This window comes from Athene noctua, chromosome 25 (assembly GCF_965140245.1).
Source record: "Athene noctua chromosome 25, bAthNoc1.hap1.1, whole genome shotgun sequence".
In the NCBI taxonomy this organism is placed as follows: Eukaryota; Metazoa; Chordata; class Aves; order Strigiformes; family Strigidae; genus Athene; species Athene noctua.
Window position 1 is genome coordinate 8449205 of NC_134061.1, and position 14851 is coordinate 8464055.

Sequence of the window (14851 nt, forward strand, 5' to 3'; positions counted from 1 at the left end):
CTGTCCGGCTACAAATCCAGGCTGCTATGACAGAAACTCCAAGTTAGTTTCTCAAATTTGGAAAATTTCCCTTCTGCAATCATCAGTGAGGCTTGAAACTGCCCCCACTGGCTTATAAACCCAACCCTTTCTGGTGGTTACTGAAGAAGGTTGTGGGGTCTGATGTCTTTACACTTGAGTCTCATGGCTGTCTTCATCAGCAAATAATTTAAATATGGGGGAAGCAGCAGCAGGCAGAGAATTCACACTGAGAATGAACCATTTCTTCTGAACCAAAAAACTAATGGGACCACAGGTTACAGCGTCTTCATTTTTTAGAAGATTTGTAAGGTTCTTGGGAAGATTATCCCTATGTTTGGACTACAGAGAAAAGGAATTTGCATGTGTATGAGCAATTTGGCAAAGCAAGTTTTGGCAGAACTGGGAGGTGAAACACTGAAACCCCATAACTGTGCTGCCCCCGAATCCCGTTGCACTGTACCTGGGGAACAGATGGCATTCGACGTGCTTTGGTGTGTATCTCCCACGGTGCTGCAGCAAGCCAGATAGAACAGAGGGAAGGTGCAGCATGACTCTAGAGGAAAACGCAAGAATACATGGTTGAAAAAGACAAAAGAAAGAAAAAGAGTAACACTGTATTGAAGAAGTACTAGTTAAGAAGGAGCAGTGGGAACAAATGGATGAAAGGGAACATTTGCGATGGCCTTGAAAGGCTACTCAGAGAAAATGCAACACTTCTAGCACATCCTAATCCACACTGGATTAGTGCTATGAAGGCTGATGTGTGGAAAGACCTGTCAAAATAGTTTTTAAAATGACAAGCTCACACATCATTGCAATTTTTCTTTTCAGATTTATGAGGGAACTGCTCAGATTCAAGGGGGATCACAGCTCGTGACCATGTTGCCCAATATAAGGCTTAGAGAAATGTATCCAGCACGTCTGGTGCTGCTGCGTTGTTCTGTGCTCTCAGGGAAGAGGATTTCAGGGCATTTCTCAATACAATTAGAAAGGTGTGGAAAAACCCCTTTTCCTTCAAAATCTTTTCATCGTGCACACAATTAAGCACTACTTCTGTACTCCCCACCCATACCCTCACTTCCCTCCTGACTAAGAAACAGCCTTTTCTAAACATTTCTGAATTCCAAAGTGATTGGCGGTTGTCTCACCCCACTCTCTTGCTCTTACATCTTTGGCTTTTGGTAGGAGAAGAGGTAAAAACCTTCTCTGTAAAATTTATATGACCAGAAAAGTGAGCAAAATTATTACTTGTTATTGTCTGCGATGGCATCTGGCAGGTAACAAGGAACTGGACTTTAGGTGTTTCCTTATTGTTTAGAATGACACAGATTTGCCTCCACTGTTTTATCACTGGAGTTTGGGTGGATATCAAATTAGTAAGTCTCAAGGAAATCTACTCTGCTTCCTCAGGAATACCACGTTGCAGCACACTCTCTCTAGGTCACCACTTGCTATGATAAACATGCTAACCCTGAGGTTTTGTGGCCTCTAGAAACTTGCACCTTTTAAAAAACTGAAAGTAACTACATCCTCCCTTCCAAATCTTTCAAAAACATACATACTCATAAATTACAATGCTGATTGGTGTTGTTCTTCTCAAACGGAGGCCAGATTATTTTACACACACATTCATGAACCAGTATGAACAAAATCTAGTTTTTGTTTTCATAGGGCTTCTTTTCAGGGACAAAACCATCTTACTCACCTGAATCCAGCAAAGACGGAAAATGTCCTTCGGTGCATTTATCTCTGTGCCTCAGAGGAACCTGTAACACATACGAAGAAAATCCTTGTTTTCTTGTGCCTTAAGCAAGATGACTTCTTTAGAAGTCTTTCTTGAGAAACACAGACACATGTTTTTATCATAGTGGGAAAAAAGAAGTATGATCACTCAGTTTTAAACGTGTTTTAATTTTAACTGATTCCACAGGAAAGAACCTGTAGGAAATGGCCTTATTTTCAGTTACAACAGTGCTGTTCTAAACTCAGATACCCAAACATAGGAGAGGGCATGAAATGAGAACCTGACAGACAACACAATGGCTCTTCACTGTAAAATTAGATACTCAAAATGTTATTTCTTACCGTCATTGCTGTACCCTATTAAAAATCTATTTATGAGCAGAGAAGTGTGGTTGCTTTTATTCCCTTTGCTTGTCACATCATTTAAATTATATTTCAGGCACTCCGTCCAGTGCCTGAAGTATATTACAGCCGTACGGCGGTTCTCACTGCGCTACAGCCCGCAGCAGCTCAACAGCCCTCCCAGCTAAGCAGCACCAAAGCTGCCTTGTGTCGGTTTTCAGGAGTTAGATACTATCCAGTAGTAACAGATTATCAGCTTCAGAGAGTGTGGCCTCTTTCGCTACCACACTTCTTAAGCAAGTAAATGTTCAATTAGGATGATTCAAGTGAAAGGGCGTAGCTCCTCCTTAGGAATGACTTACAGCATCACATTGATTTCACATCTGGTACATTTAAATCTATTACTCCTTGCCATCAGTATATATACTTAACTATGTTTCTTGAGAAGGAAGAATTTGGGTTGGTGTTTTGTTGGTTTTTTTTTTGTTTTTCCCCCTGGATAGTGCTGGCAGAATGCACCTTCCTGGGAAATCACTTGGCCCTAGTGAGGCCACGCCTCAGTGCTGTGTCCAGTGCCGGGATCCCCAGTGCAAGAGAGGAGTGAACATACTGGAGAGAGTTTGGGCATGGGCCACGAAGACGATGGAGGGTCTGGAGCATGAGGCTGAGCAAGCTGGGGCTGTTCAGCCTGTTGAAGGCTCAGGGGGATCTTGGCAATGTGCACCAACACCTGATGGGATGGAAGAGAGCAGAGGGAGTCAGGTGCTCCTCAGCAGCACCCATCAACAGGGCAAGAGGCAACAGGTACAAATTAAACACATAAAACCCCACCTGAACGCAAAAAAATCCACTCTTTTTTACTGTAGGGGTGGGTCAAACACTGGCACCGGCTGCACAGAGAGATGGTGAAGTCTCCGTCCTCGGAATTACACAAAATCCAACCGGCCGTGGTCCTGCACAACTGGCTCTGCTGAAGCAGGGGTGTGGACTCGATGACCTTCAGAGACCCCTTCCCACCTGAACCCCTCGGGAATTAATTTGCAGCCGCTCACCGGAACGCCCTCGCTCCACCACGGTCCCTGGCACCCCCGCTCCGAACGCGGCGCCGGGCGGTACAAATCCTGTCGCCAGGTGGAAAACCTGAATGGCTTAAGGAAGCGCTTCACGGCGGCGACCTGCCACCTGACTGACCTGCGGGAAGAGCAACGCTGTGACACGCCGGACAAGTATCGGGTCGAAAAAAAACACCCACCCACCCCCTTGAAAACCCCTCAACAAACCCCAACGCACCCCGCCACCAGGGCCCTGCCCCCATAACACACCCCACCACCCGAAAAACAACGGCACGAACAGACCTGACTTCCTGCGGGGCCGGGCCAGCCAGCGCTCCACGCGCCTTCTCCTGCGCTCTCCAAAGGGTGTTGCCGCGCCGCAGGGCCCAGCACTGGTCCCTCCCGGCGCACGCAGCCTCCGCGGGCCAAGGAGGAAGAGCGGGGTTTATTCCGGAGCGGAGCGCTGGCGCCGGCCCCGGCTTCTCCTCAGAGCCGCGGCTTCCGGGCGGGGTCCTGCCCTGCCGGGGCGTCCCTCTGACCGCCGCCCGCAGCGCGGGTCAGGCGCTGGGACGGGCACCTCTCGCGGGGTCCTTGCCGGAGCTGCCCTGGCCCCGCCCCGCCCCGGGACGCTCTTTCCGGCGGCGGCGCGGGCAGGTGCCGCGTGGCGCGTGCAGGGCCCGGGGGGAGCTCTGTGGGGGGGGAGCTCTGTGGGGGGGGAGCTCTGTGGGGGGGGAGCTCTGTGGGGGGGGAGCTCTGTGGGGAGCCGGCGGCGGCGCTGAGCGGGCGGGCGGGTGCCGGAGAACAGCTGTGGGGTGCTCGGAGGGGGACTGGTGCCTCCTGCGCGGGCCCTGAGCTCGGTGCGTGCAGCCTCGGTAGCGGCGGGGGAGACGCGGCGAGAAGTGCCTTCGGGGCAGAAGCGCACTCGGTACCTTCCGGGGGAAAACAGCGGGCAGCGCTGCTTAGGTCTGTCTGCGAAGGAAGGCTCGGATTTGGGAACACGGCGCTGCGCTGAAGCTCCTCCCCTGGGGATGCTGTCTGCGGCCACCGTGAATTCTGCAGCGCTCTGCCCGCAATATTCCTCACTACGGGTTTTACTGGGATTTTGTAGACAATGGCTTCGGGGTTATCTGAATGCTTGTTGCTGTGCGTTGAGGTTAAAAATGCGTCTGGCCAGCGGAAGAGGAAAGCTTTGGATTCTCTAGATACTGATTAGCACAGAAATAGAGATTGCTGCGTATTAGATCATGTTGAAATAATGATGGCGCAATTATACAAAATATACAGTTATGTGATAGTTTTGGTGACCGTGGAGTGTGTTCAGTTCCATAGAGAAGAAGTCTTGTGGTAGTTTCTTCCTATGTTTTTCTTCTCAAATGTGAGCTTTTTTTTTTTTTGTTTAGCTGGAGATTTCTGTTCAGTGGGTATTTCTTTGCTGTGCACTTTTCCCCTGAGCAAAAGGGCTCAGTCTCAGTGTTGCTTGTTGCCCCCAGCTAGCTCCACCATAAATGAAATGTCTCACCCTCTCTTCTGTCTCTTGTGTTCTCTCTCAGGGGCACCGTGGTGAAGAACAGTCCCCAGAGGGCTCTGGTGCTCCCAGACAGTGGTTTGATGGCTTGTGCCATGTCCCTCCGGTCCTGTCTCCAGGAGCGGGTGAGTGGCATCACAGCGCAATAAGGCAGCGTCCTGCTTCGGGCAGAAAGTGTGCTGGGCTGGAAACCCTTGGGCAGGCTGGGAGGAGGGAGGCTGCCTTCCCGGGTCAGGGATGAGTGCTGGCATGTATTATCTGATCTGGAGTTGATGTCTGTCCTCGCTTTAGCTCTAGAATTACTCTGAGACCCGGGGGGCCCCACTTGCCTTAGGCTGTGTCCTGGGAGCTTTTCCAGGCTGTGGCATCCGGTTGCTGTCCCAGACTCTCACCCGGCGTGAGCAGAAGGGGCACAGTTTGAGTTTTCTCCCATTTGGGCGCTGGGGAGGCAGAGTTCCGGGCCAAATGCTGGTGTTAGAGGAGATGCTTTCCTGTTCCTGCCCCCAGCTCTGGATACCCCAGTGGAACAGCATCAGCAAGTGCAGGTGGAGAGCCGTGGGGTGACTGTACTCAGCCTGCCTGGGTGAGCCTGTTCCCAGTGCCCACGCCCTGTTCAGTCGCACCTGCACCTCCGGGAGGCTTGAGGGGTCACGGTCACGTCTGCCTCGGGGCACGGTGAACAGTCACGGGTTCAGATGGGCTTTCTGAGGCTGAAGAGCAACGGTGATCTATTTTTTGCTGGGACTGTACGTTCCGTTTAGGGTTTGCAGTCGCCATCTCCTGGCAGGTTTAGATTTGATTTGCGTATTCACATACTCTTTAAAATCCTGTAAATGGCCACTCTTCTACACAGCAGTTCAGAAGTTTCTGGCAATCATCGTTGGTGGTGTGTGTGCTTCTGTTTTTTTGTTTGTTGGACTTCCGGGGGTTGTTTTTTTCAGGAGAAGGTGATAATGAGCAGGCTTCAGCTGATACTGTTGTTTCCTGGAATTTGTACTTTCGCAGGTTCGCTGTGTCATGAGAAAAACAGGCTCAATGGGAGCATCCCGGCCAGGTGGGCAGGGACGCCAGCAGCAGGTCTGTTGGTCAGAGGATGTCAGACCCTGGCAGTGACACTGGACTGGCCTCGGTCAGTGGTGATGCCTGGGGCAGTGCCCCCCCCCATTGAAAACAGGGCTTCTTGGCTGCTCAGGGTAGCAGCTGCTGATTGCTTTTGTTCTTGGGGCTTTGCGGTAGTTGGGGTGCCATGGTTATGCCGTGCTAGGGTAACAGTTTTCCAGGGTTATCACACACTAGTTTTAGGGAGAGCCAGTGGTTTTGGGTGCCAGGGTTATGGGGGTGTAGCTTACAGTGAGCTGGCATTATGGGGTTTTAGGGTTACGGGATGCCAGAGTGTAGGTGGCGTAGCATTAAAGTGTGCTATTTTTAGGGACAAAATCTGGGCTTTTTTGGTCCTGGATTCCTGGGTTGTTTGGGTGTCTTGCCTTAGTTTATGCTTTATGTGGTTTTTGGAGAGTCGTATTTTAGGTTATTTTCTTTTTAGGGTTTAAATAGGGGCCTCTGGTTTGTGTATTCTTTGTTTTCTATTTGTTTAGGTTTTTTCCTCTTCTGGTGGTTTATTTTGTGCTTTTTGTCTTTTAACCACTATTTCTGGTCTAATATGCCTGTCCAGGTCGGCCAGTGTCACTTCTGCTGCAGTCCAACTCATTTCTGGTGGGAGTTGGACTGTTTTAGATAGGTTCATGTAGAATGGCTGCCAGATGACGCACAGGCACTTCTGAGGTATGGGAGGACTTCTGGCCCACAGGTAATGGCTGTCAGAGAGCTGAGTGTACTTCTGAATTTGTGTAGACTTCCAAATGGATGGTCACTACTTCTGCCTTTTGAAGAGCCGTTTTTTTTAAGTCTTCTGAGTATTGCAGGTCTTGAAACATTGCTGAAAAAATGGTAGAGGTTTGTCTGTCTTCTGGGTGCTTTGATTTTTGAATGTCTTCTCATGGTGGTGATGTCAAACTGTCCTTAGCTCCTGTCTCAAGGCACAACCGTGTGCTTAGGGCGAGGTTCATCACCCATGATAGTGGATGTGAATCCATATTTCACATAGACTTCTTGATCGTTTTGAATTTGGGGGGGTAAACTTCTGTTCAGATCTGTTCAGTCATCCTTGGGTTTGCCTCTTCATGTAACTGGTTAGGAGCTTGTAGGAGGAGCAGGAGAAGGGTCGGTGCTGCCGTTTCCATGTTGGTTGCTTGTACTGCAGTTATTAGGGTTATCTTCCATCTGCAGTTTCTTTGCAAAAATCTCTTAAGTCATTTTTCTGTTTTGTGAGGTGTAGTGGACTTAACGAGAGACTTGTTATTCCTCACTAGTGCCTCAGGGATTTACCTGTTGGTTTTTGTTTGATTTTTATTTGCTGTGCTTAATTTAAAAAGCTTTTTGTAGGTCTTTTGGATTTCTGTCCTTAAAGAAAGTCCCTCGGATTTCTACCCAGGAGTGTCCAGAAAGGGTGCTGGTAAACTGCTGTCAGCCTTCAGTCTAGTGAAATGTCTGGTGGTGGTGAAGGTTTAACGGTGCTATAAGTCAGATGTATCTTAAATAGACAAGCTTTGCCCTGGTTCTTGCTGTGCCTCGGCGATGATTCTCAGCAGGTTGTAAACGCTGTGTTCTGCTGTGCTTTACCGGTTTAAAATAGTGTATCACCAAAAAATAGTGCCTACACAGAGCAAGAACTGCCAGCCTCTGTGCTTCCCTCCACAACAAGGGCATTGGGGCCCTGGCAGGCGACCTTGCACTGCCCAAGGAGATGTTTCTTGTTTGCTCCCTGCCCAGCCAGGACAGTCCCAGGAGCCTCTCTGTTCCTGGGGACCTGGTGGCACCAGCAGAGCCATCCCCTGTGGCGGCATTGGCGTGCTCTCGCTGCCCATGGAGCTGCTTGCCCCCGACTACAGTGTCTCCAAGCCCACCAATGCCATCCTGAGCCTGGAGCAGTTCAGCACTGTCAGGATGGGGCCCCAGGAGCATGGTGGGATGCGGGGATGGACCTGCCCCCACCCCAGCCTGGCATGTCAGAGAGGAGGAAGAAAGAGCAGAAGAGCACCTGGCCAAACCACCCAGCAAGCGCGGGGCTCTGGCAGCCAGTGCTGGGGTGGGAGGGTGGCAATAGACCCCAGCAGGGATGAGATGAGATGGCTCCTGGTGCAGTTGAAGAGGGGGTTGGGGAGTGATTGTACATTAGAACAGATTTCTGTGTATTTCAGATTGTACATTAGAACAGACGGCATGTTGGCATGTTTTGCACGTTTGGTCTTTTTTTTTTTTTTTTCCACTAAAAGCCATTTTTCCCGAACTGCTCTGTGCCTGTGTGAGAGCAGGAGGCAGCACAGGCAGCACTGGGAAACAGCACCCGAAACTGCAAAAGCCCCACTGAGCCTGGTGAGTCCCGAAGGGAACTGAGCTGCCCCCAGTGCCAATGGGGCAGGCAGTGGTGGGGGCAGGCTCTCCTGTCCCCTTTGGCTGGGGAGCCAGGAAGGATGGGTCCCTGCAGGACTCACGGACACAGCCTCACACAGAAAGCAACACAGAGCTCCTGGGACAAGGGCGGACCTTGAGGAACTGGGGGGGGACATGGGAACACATGACAACAAGGACTGCAATGCCTTTGTCTTGGGCAGTGTCCCCTCTGGTGGGGACAGGGCTTGGTGCAAAGCCCTCCAAAGCCTCAAGCCAGTCACCCCCTTCCTTGGGTCGTGCTGTGCTCAGCTCCAGTGCCCGGCTTTGCCTGAACACCACAGCAATGTTAACTCCAAATCACCCCAGTAACGCTGAGGGAGGGAGCTGGTGGCCAAGCAGGGACCCTCATCCCCTTGTCTGGCTGCACCTTGGGCAGCCACAGGACCTGGAAGGGGGGAAACCCCGCCCTGTATCTTTCCTTTGGGAAGCGGCATTGCTGTCCTGCCATGCCGGTGGGAGCTCTCAGGGTCTGTCCTGCAGAAGATGCAGGGTGAACTCCCCATCGGAGCAGTACCCCAGCACTGGGGGTCAGCGGGGCCGAGCCCCTTCCTAAGGGCAGTCCCAGCACTGGCGGGTGGTGGCCTGCTCGGTTGGGTATGGCCACCTGGGGCTGGTGGGCAGCCAGGGGTCAGTCTGCCATAGTTGCCTCCCAGAAGGCAACCTCACCTCTGTCCCCTGCTCTTCCTGGCTGCAGGTGTGGCACCAGCTTCTGGCTGCAGCACAGGGTGTGTCAGCGAGGTGTGGGTGCTGTGCAGCGAGAAGGCAGTGTGTGGGTGTGCACAGGAAGATACAGCATTGGACCTGGACGGCTGCAGGACCCTCATCCCCATCTGGCCCAGCAGCTTCTGTGTGGTCTGCGGTGGACGGAGGAAGCAAGCAGCCGATTCAATGTGAATGATAGAGCAAGCTTCGATTTTATTGAAAGAAATCACACTTTATGTAAGCACTCTACAATACACTACTCACAAATCTATTGGATACATCTAAAAGGTCACATTATAATATCCCAACCCCTGGTGGTATTTCAGGTATGTTTCAACATTTTCCTTCCTTTGACTTGCTTACTTTCCCAAGGTTGTTTTCCATCACACTCAAGGCCATTGCGTACCTCAGTTCCTCTCTTTGCTATCATAACAGTCCTTGTTAGCATAACTGAGCCCTGAATCTCCTTCCTTGTTAGCATAACTGTACCCTGGGTTTTTTCCTCTGTTTACTTCATGTGGCTGCAATCAGCTCCTGCACAGACCCATGGCCTTGCTCCACAAGCCATTCTCCAACAATTCCCCCTTTTTCTTTTTGTGCAGCTTGCACAAGCATAACCTTACTAACATTTTTCATCATGCGACTACAAGCTATCCTAATGATTACAATGACTAATACTACTATTCCCAACCACTGCAAACCCTCTTGTAAGATATTTTGTAGCCAGGAGGACAGTCCAAACACAGAGTGTAACCATTGGTCCCAGGGATTTTTAACCACCTGTACTTTTTGTAAGTGCTGCTTCATCCATTGTAATTGACTTTGAATCGACTGGCTATGGTCAGATAGGTTAAAGCAGCACATTCCATCAAAATCCCGACATCCATGTCCCTGGGCAAGCAAAAGAAAGTCTATGGCAGCTTGATTTTGTAACACAGCATGCCTCAGACTGTCCGCATCGCTAGCCATTTCTTGAATAACTCTTGTGACATTAGGTTGTTTCATTGCCCAGCAAGCCAGCTTCTTAACACTAGCCAGTGCCTGGGCAGTACCTATTGCAGGGATCATGGAGGCAAAAACGCTGGCGGTCACTCCCCATAGTTCAACTGAATCATCACAATTCCCAGTAAGGGCTGAAAGACTGCGTTTGTTACACGAATTTATGTGCTTTGCCCACTGATGTAATGCTGGGGCCATGAGAGTCAGGTGGCCTACGTAACAAGGACCACCAAATGCCTGTCGAGGTATACCTCCCCATGCTCGATCTCCACAAATCAAAAACACTCCGTCAGGAAAAGCTTTAGGAGTTCCATTGTTCCATATTGATAATCTTCCATTAACTTCTGATCCTAATGCTCCTACACCACTACCCAAAGTACTATTAGTTCCACAATAATCTCCTTTTTTCTGGTAATCAAATCCCTTGGTATGAGAAGTTACATTGGTCCAGCCTGACAAATTATACGGCTTGTGATCATGAATGCCCTGTTTAAAATTACCCAACATAAGCCATGTCTGAGTCCAGTTTTCTGAGCTGTTTCCAATTGCTACAGATCCCAGTAGGTCCAGCTCCTGAGGGTCCCATGGCAAGGAAGTGGTCAGATTATTAATAATTGCAGCAGCAGCCTGAGAGGTGCTGTTAAACTTACAAGCAAAGACATTGAATGTTCGACAGATTACCTTTGGATTGCCAGTGGGTACCCCGAAGAGACAGGTCCTAAAGGGGTCAGCAGGAGAGGCCAAGGACAGACAGAAGTCTGTTTGTCCTGTCTTACTCGCCCAAGTGATCCACACATTCGTTTTCAGCAACATCATTGGGACAGTTTGTATTATGGGTATCATGGCCAGGAACATTGGCAGCTTTCTGAGCCAGTCTCGTCTATCGGCTGGGAATCCATTGAATACCTGTAGGAGTAATGATAACGCATATAACCTCTGCCCACATATTTAACTTCTGCTGGACCCTTCCACATTCCTGTTTCTAGTTCTCTATACATTACATACATAGGATCCCTCTCTTGTTTTCCCACTGTTCTTCCATGAATCATTGCAGGAGGGAGCCCTTGGTCAGAAAAAACACACAGGTGATTTAAAGCAAAAACAGTTCTCAACAGCCTTTCTGCTACATCAGCAATATCCTTAAACTTTTGTAAATACTGTTTCAATGTCTGATTCGCTCGTTCTACAATAGCTTGACCGGTTGGCGAGTGTGGTATTCCTGTTATATGCTTTATTCCCCACATCTGACAAAATTTTCTAACCCTTTCACTGCAATATGCAGGCCCATTATCAGTTTTAATCGTGGCGGGAACTCCCATAACAGCAAAGCAACTCGTAAGGTGATGTATTACATGCAGTGCTGTCTCTCCTGTTTGGGGAGTTGCCCATATATATCTGCTATAAGTATCTATAGTAACATGCACATACTTTAATCGTCCAAATTCATTAACATGTGTCACGTCCATCTGCCATAATTCACAAGGACCTAAACCTCGTGGATTTACACCAATTCCGAGTCCTGGGCCATGATGGCTACATGTGGTACATCCGTGAACAATGCCACGAGCTTCCTCCATGGTGATGTTAAATTGTTGGTGTAGCCCTCGAGCATTCTGGTGAAACATAGCATGCGATTCTCTTGCCTTGACAAAGTCACTAACAGGGGCTGCTACAGAGACCAGCCGATCAGCCCGGTCATTACCTTCCCCTGGCCCATCAGTCCATTTGTGACTCCTGATATGGATTACACAGTATGGTTCTGTTCGCTGCACAATTGCAGATTGTAATTGCTGTAATAAATCAAAGAGCCTTCTATTATCTGTGTCTTCGTATCCTTGCTCCCTCTATACGACTGACAAAGCCTGCAACATACAGAGAGTCTGTAACAATATTCAGTTTCTTATCAATCCGTTGACCGCAAGCCCAGACTACTGCAGCTAGTTCCAATGTCTGCAGAGAGTCTTCAGGCTGTGCCTCCAGTAATCGATGTTTCCATTGTCCATCCTCGCTCCATGTGGCTGCCGCACGTCGTGAGCGTCTTCCAGTATCAGTGTAAACTGTAATAGCATCCTGAAGTGGTCTCTCACTTATTTTTGGCTTTTCCATCCAGGCATGTAGACTCACCCATTTTAATATTGGGGCTTTCAAAGTTTCAAGTTTTACGTCTGCTGAGCTAGACAGCAAGCTCAGTTGTAACTCTGGCGAGTGCTGTAAATACCAGTCCAAATCCTTCTTCTGAATCGGAACATATATTGTTCCTGGCTCCTTTCCTGTTATTTGCACTAATCTTGTTCTACCCTTTTGTATTAATTCAGCTAAATTAGAAATTTTCTTCTGCAGCGTCATCGCTGGTTGTATTGTTGTAAATGCCCATTCCAAAACAGCTATCCAATTCTCTCCCTTTTTCTTTTTGCATTGGGTCAATGAACCTGTGAATTGACGTGCACCTGATAAGATAGTAAAGTCTATATGATAATCTGGATCAATCCGATCGACTGCCCTCGTAGTGACATGTTCTGTAATTTCTTGAATGGTACGTTGCTGGTCTATAGACAATTGTACCGGCTGGGCAGGATCGGTCCCTTTTAATAGAGGACGCAGGCATTCGAGTTGATCATTATCAATACCCACAATTGGTCGAAGCCACTGTAAGTCACCTAATAGTTTCTGGGCATCTGCAAGCGTCGTAATGTCCGTGTGAATAGCCAGTTTTTGAGGGCTAATCTGTGTTTCATTTATTGTCCAACCTAAGTATTTCCATGCTGGAGAACGCTGTATTTTGTCTGTTGCAATAACCAAAGAACGCTGTTCTAGTTGTTGTTGCAAAAACTGTTCCTGCTGTACAGAAAAAGGTGTCTGTTGGGCAAATAAAATATCATCCATATAATGATAAATAATTGTATTTGTCCACGCATTGCGCACTTCTTGAAGGGCGAAGTCCACAACTGACATAGTGTTGGACTATATTTCATTCCCTGTGGCAATGCAGTCCATTCAAAGTGCATGGCAGGCGCTTCTCTATTAATTGCAGGCAACGTGAAGGCAAATCGTTGGGTATCTTTTTCATGTAACTTAATTGTGAAAAAACAGTCCTTCAAATCTATAATTAACAAATGCCATCCCACAGGAATCACTACTGGATTAGGAAGACCTGGTTGTAATGCTCCCATCACCTGCATCTGGTGGTTAACTGCTCTGAGATCATGCAGCAGGCGATACTTGCCTGATTTCTTTTTAATAACAAAGATCGGTGTGTTTCAAGGACTTACCAATGGTCTCAGACACCCTTGGTCCAGCTGTTCCTGCACCCACAGATGTGCTTGTTGCAGACTTTCCTTTTTCAACGGCCACTGCTCGATCCACACAGGAGAATCAGATAACCAGGCCAGTGGGATCGGGAAAGTCCATCCTGCAGTGACCGTCACTGAAAAGTTTTATCTGTGGTCGATACTACTCCAAATCGATTGAACACATCACGTCCAATAAGTGCTTGTACTCGCTGAGGCAGTGGCATAATGGTAATATACAAACTAGCTAACTGTCCGTCCATTACAACCTTAACACGGTTGCAGCTTCTCTGTACTTTGCAGTTCCACCAACGCCTTGAACCCCTCCTAACATAGGGTGAGAGGGCCAATGAGAAGGCCAGTGATGAGAACTGATTATAGTGATGTCAGCACCTGTATCAAGAAGGGCTGAAAAAGTCTTCTGTTCTCCTTCATGCATAAGATTAACAGTCACGTCAGGTCTTTTAGTTAAGGGTACAGTCAACAAAGCCAGTCCTCCAAAACCCCCGGACCCACGGTCTTGCACTAATGTGGGTCGATCATCCATAATCTGCTGCAGTGGCACTAATTGTGCAACACGGCTGCCCTTAGGAACATGCATAGGTGGAAACGATGTTTGCAGAATTATGCTGATTTCCCCAACATAGTCTCTATCAATAACTCCAGGTAAAACAAACAGTCCTTTACGTCCAGTAGATGATTGTGCTAATAAGAGGGCTCCAGACGGCTGCCCACTTATTAGGAGCGGTCCCATAACTCCTGTGGATACCTTCTGTGGTCGATTGTCAAGCAGAGTGACATCTACTGCTGTCGCCAGGTCCAGGCCGAGGCTCCCTCTGGTGGCTGGTTGCAGCTGAGCTGGTGCTTGTCGACGATCGCTGGCTGCACGTAGGTCGCAGGAGCCGCCATTGGGGTCTGCGCGCTGCGGCTCGGGGCGCTCATCTTCCTGTTTCCCAACCGAAAACAAACCGTAGTGTCATGATTGTCTGCATGGCAGTTCTGGCACCAGACATGTGGTACTTTACAATGACGTCTAAAATGACCTTGCTGGCCACATCTATGACATTTAAATTTACGACCTGTGAATCCACCGTGCGGGGGCTCAGATTGCCTTAAAGGCGCAAGCGCAGCAAAAGCCTGCTTGTTAGACTCAATTAGTGCTTTCCTAGGTCAGTTATGGCATCTACCAAAAATGCCTGGGGCCCAGTAGGGACCCGGCTCATACGCTCTAGCATGTCTTCTATGCCAACATCAGCTGGCAAAGTAACTAGAAACCCCTTTGTAGACGAATTACAGTTTTCCAGTGGACACTGGCGTAATAGTGTGCCCTTCATCCATTCTTGGACATCTGCCTGGTTAATAGCTGCTGTAATTCGATCTGCGAAGGCAGCAAAAGATTCATCTCACCCCTGCTTAATTGACATGTATGATGGAGATGGAGGATTAACTTTTGTGCGATTGAGTGCTTCCCTAGCAAGTCTCATAGACTCCAGCAAAATTCGAGGTCCTGTTTGCATCTGTAATTCCACTGAAAAAAATTGACCTGTACCCATTAATTGCTCCACAGTAATTTGAGCCAAGGGATCATTTGGTGGTCGCAGCTGATGTACAGATATTTCACAGGCACGCTGCCAGTGAGCCTGCCATAACAGCAATTGTGACTGACTTAA

At 48.7% G+C, this 14851-nt stretch overlaps 1 protein-coding gene, 1 long non-coding RNA gene and 1 other non-coding gene across 11 annotated transcripts in view; 2 read left to right on the top strand and 1 right to left on the bottom strand.

Moving 5' to 3' along the window:
* The window catches only part of LOC141970476 (hydrocephalus-inducing protein homolog), a 150349-nt gene extending 146693 nt beyond the window's left edge, over positions 1 to 3656 (bottom strand). For all 9 annotated transcript variants that reach the window (XR_012635192.1, XR_012635193.1, XR_012635194.1 and 6 more), the window contains exons 1-4: positions 3462 to 3656; positions 3159 to 3297; positions 1727 to 1787; positions 482 to 574 (exon numbers count right to left, since the gene is read on the bottom strand). The gene's annotated coding sequence lies outside the window, so the exon portion shown is untranslated. The remainder of the gene's footprint in view (positions 1 to 481; positions 575 to 1726; positions 1788 to 3158; positions 3298 to 3461) is intronic.
* Positions 3657 to 3959: 303 nt separating this feature from the next.
* On the top strand, positions 3960 to 12869 carry LOC141970270 (uncharacterized). Its single transcript, XR_012635165.1, has 3 exons — positions 3960 to 4808; positions 8016 to 8115; positions 8888 to 12869. It is a non-coding gene; the product is annotated as an uncharacterized LOC141970270 (long non-coding RNA).
* Positions 4913 to 4997, top strand: LOC141970553 (small nucleolar RNA SNORD45). Its single transcript, XR_012635201.1, has one exon. It is a non-coding gene; the product is annotated as a small nucleolar RNA SNORD45 (small nucleolar RNA).
* Positions 12870 to 14851: the final 1982 nt, after the last annotated feature.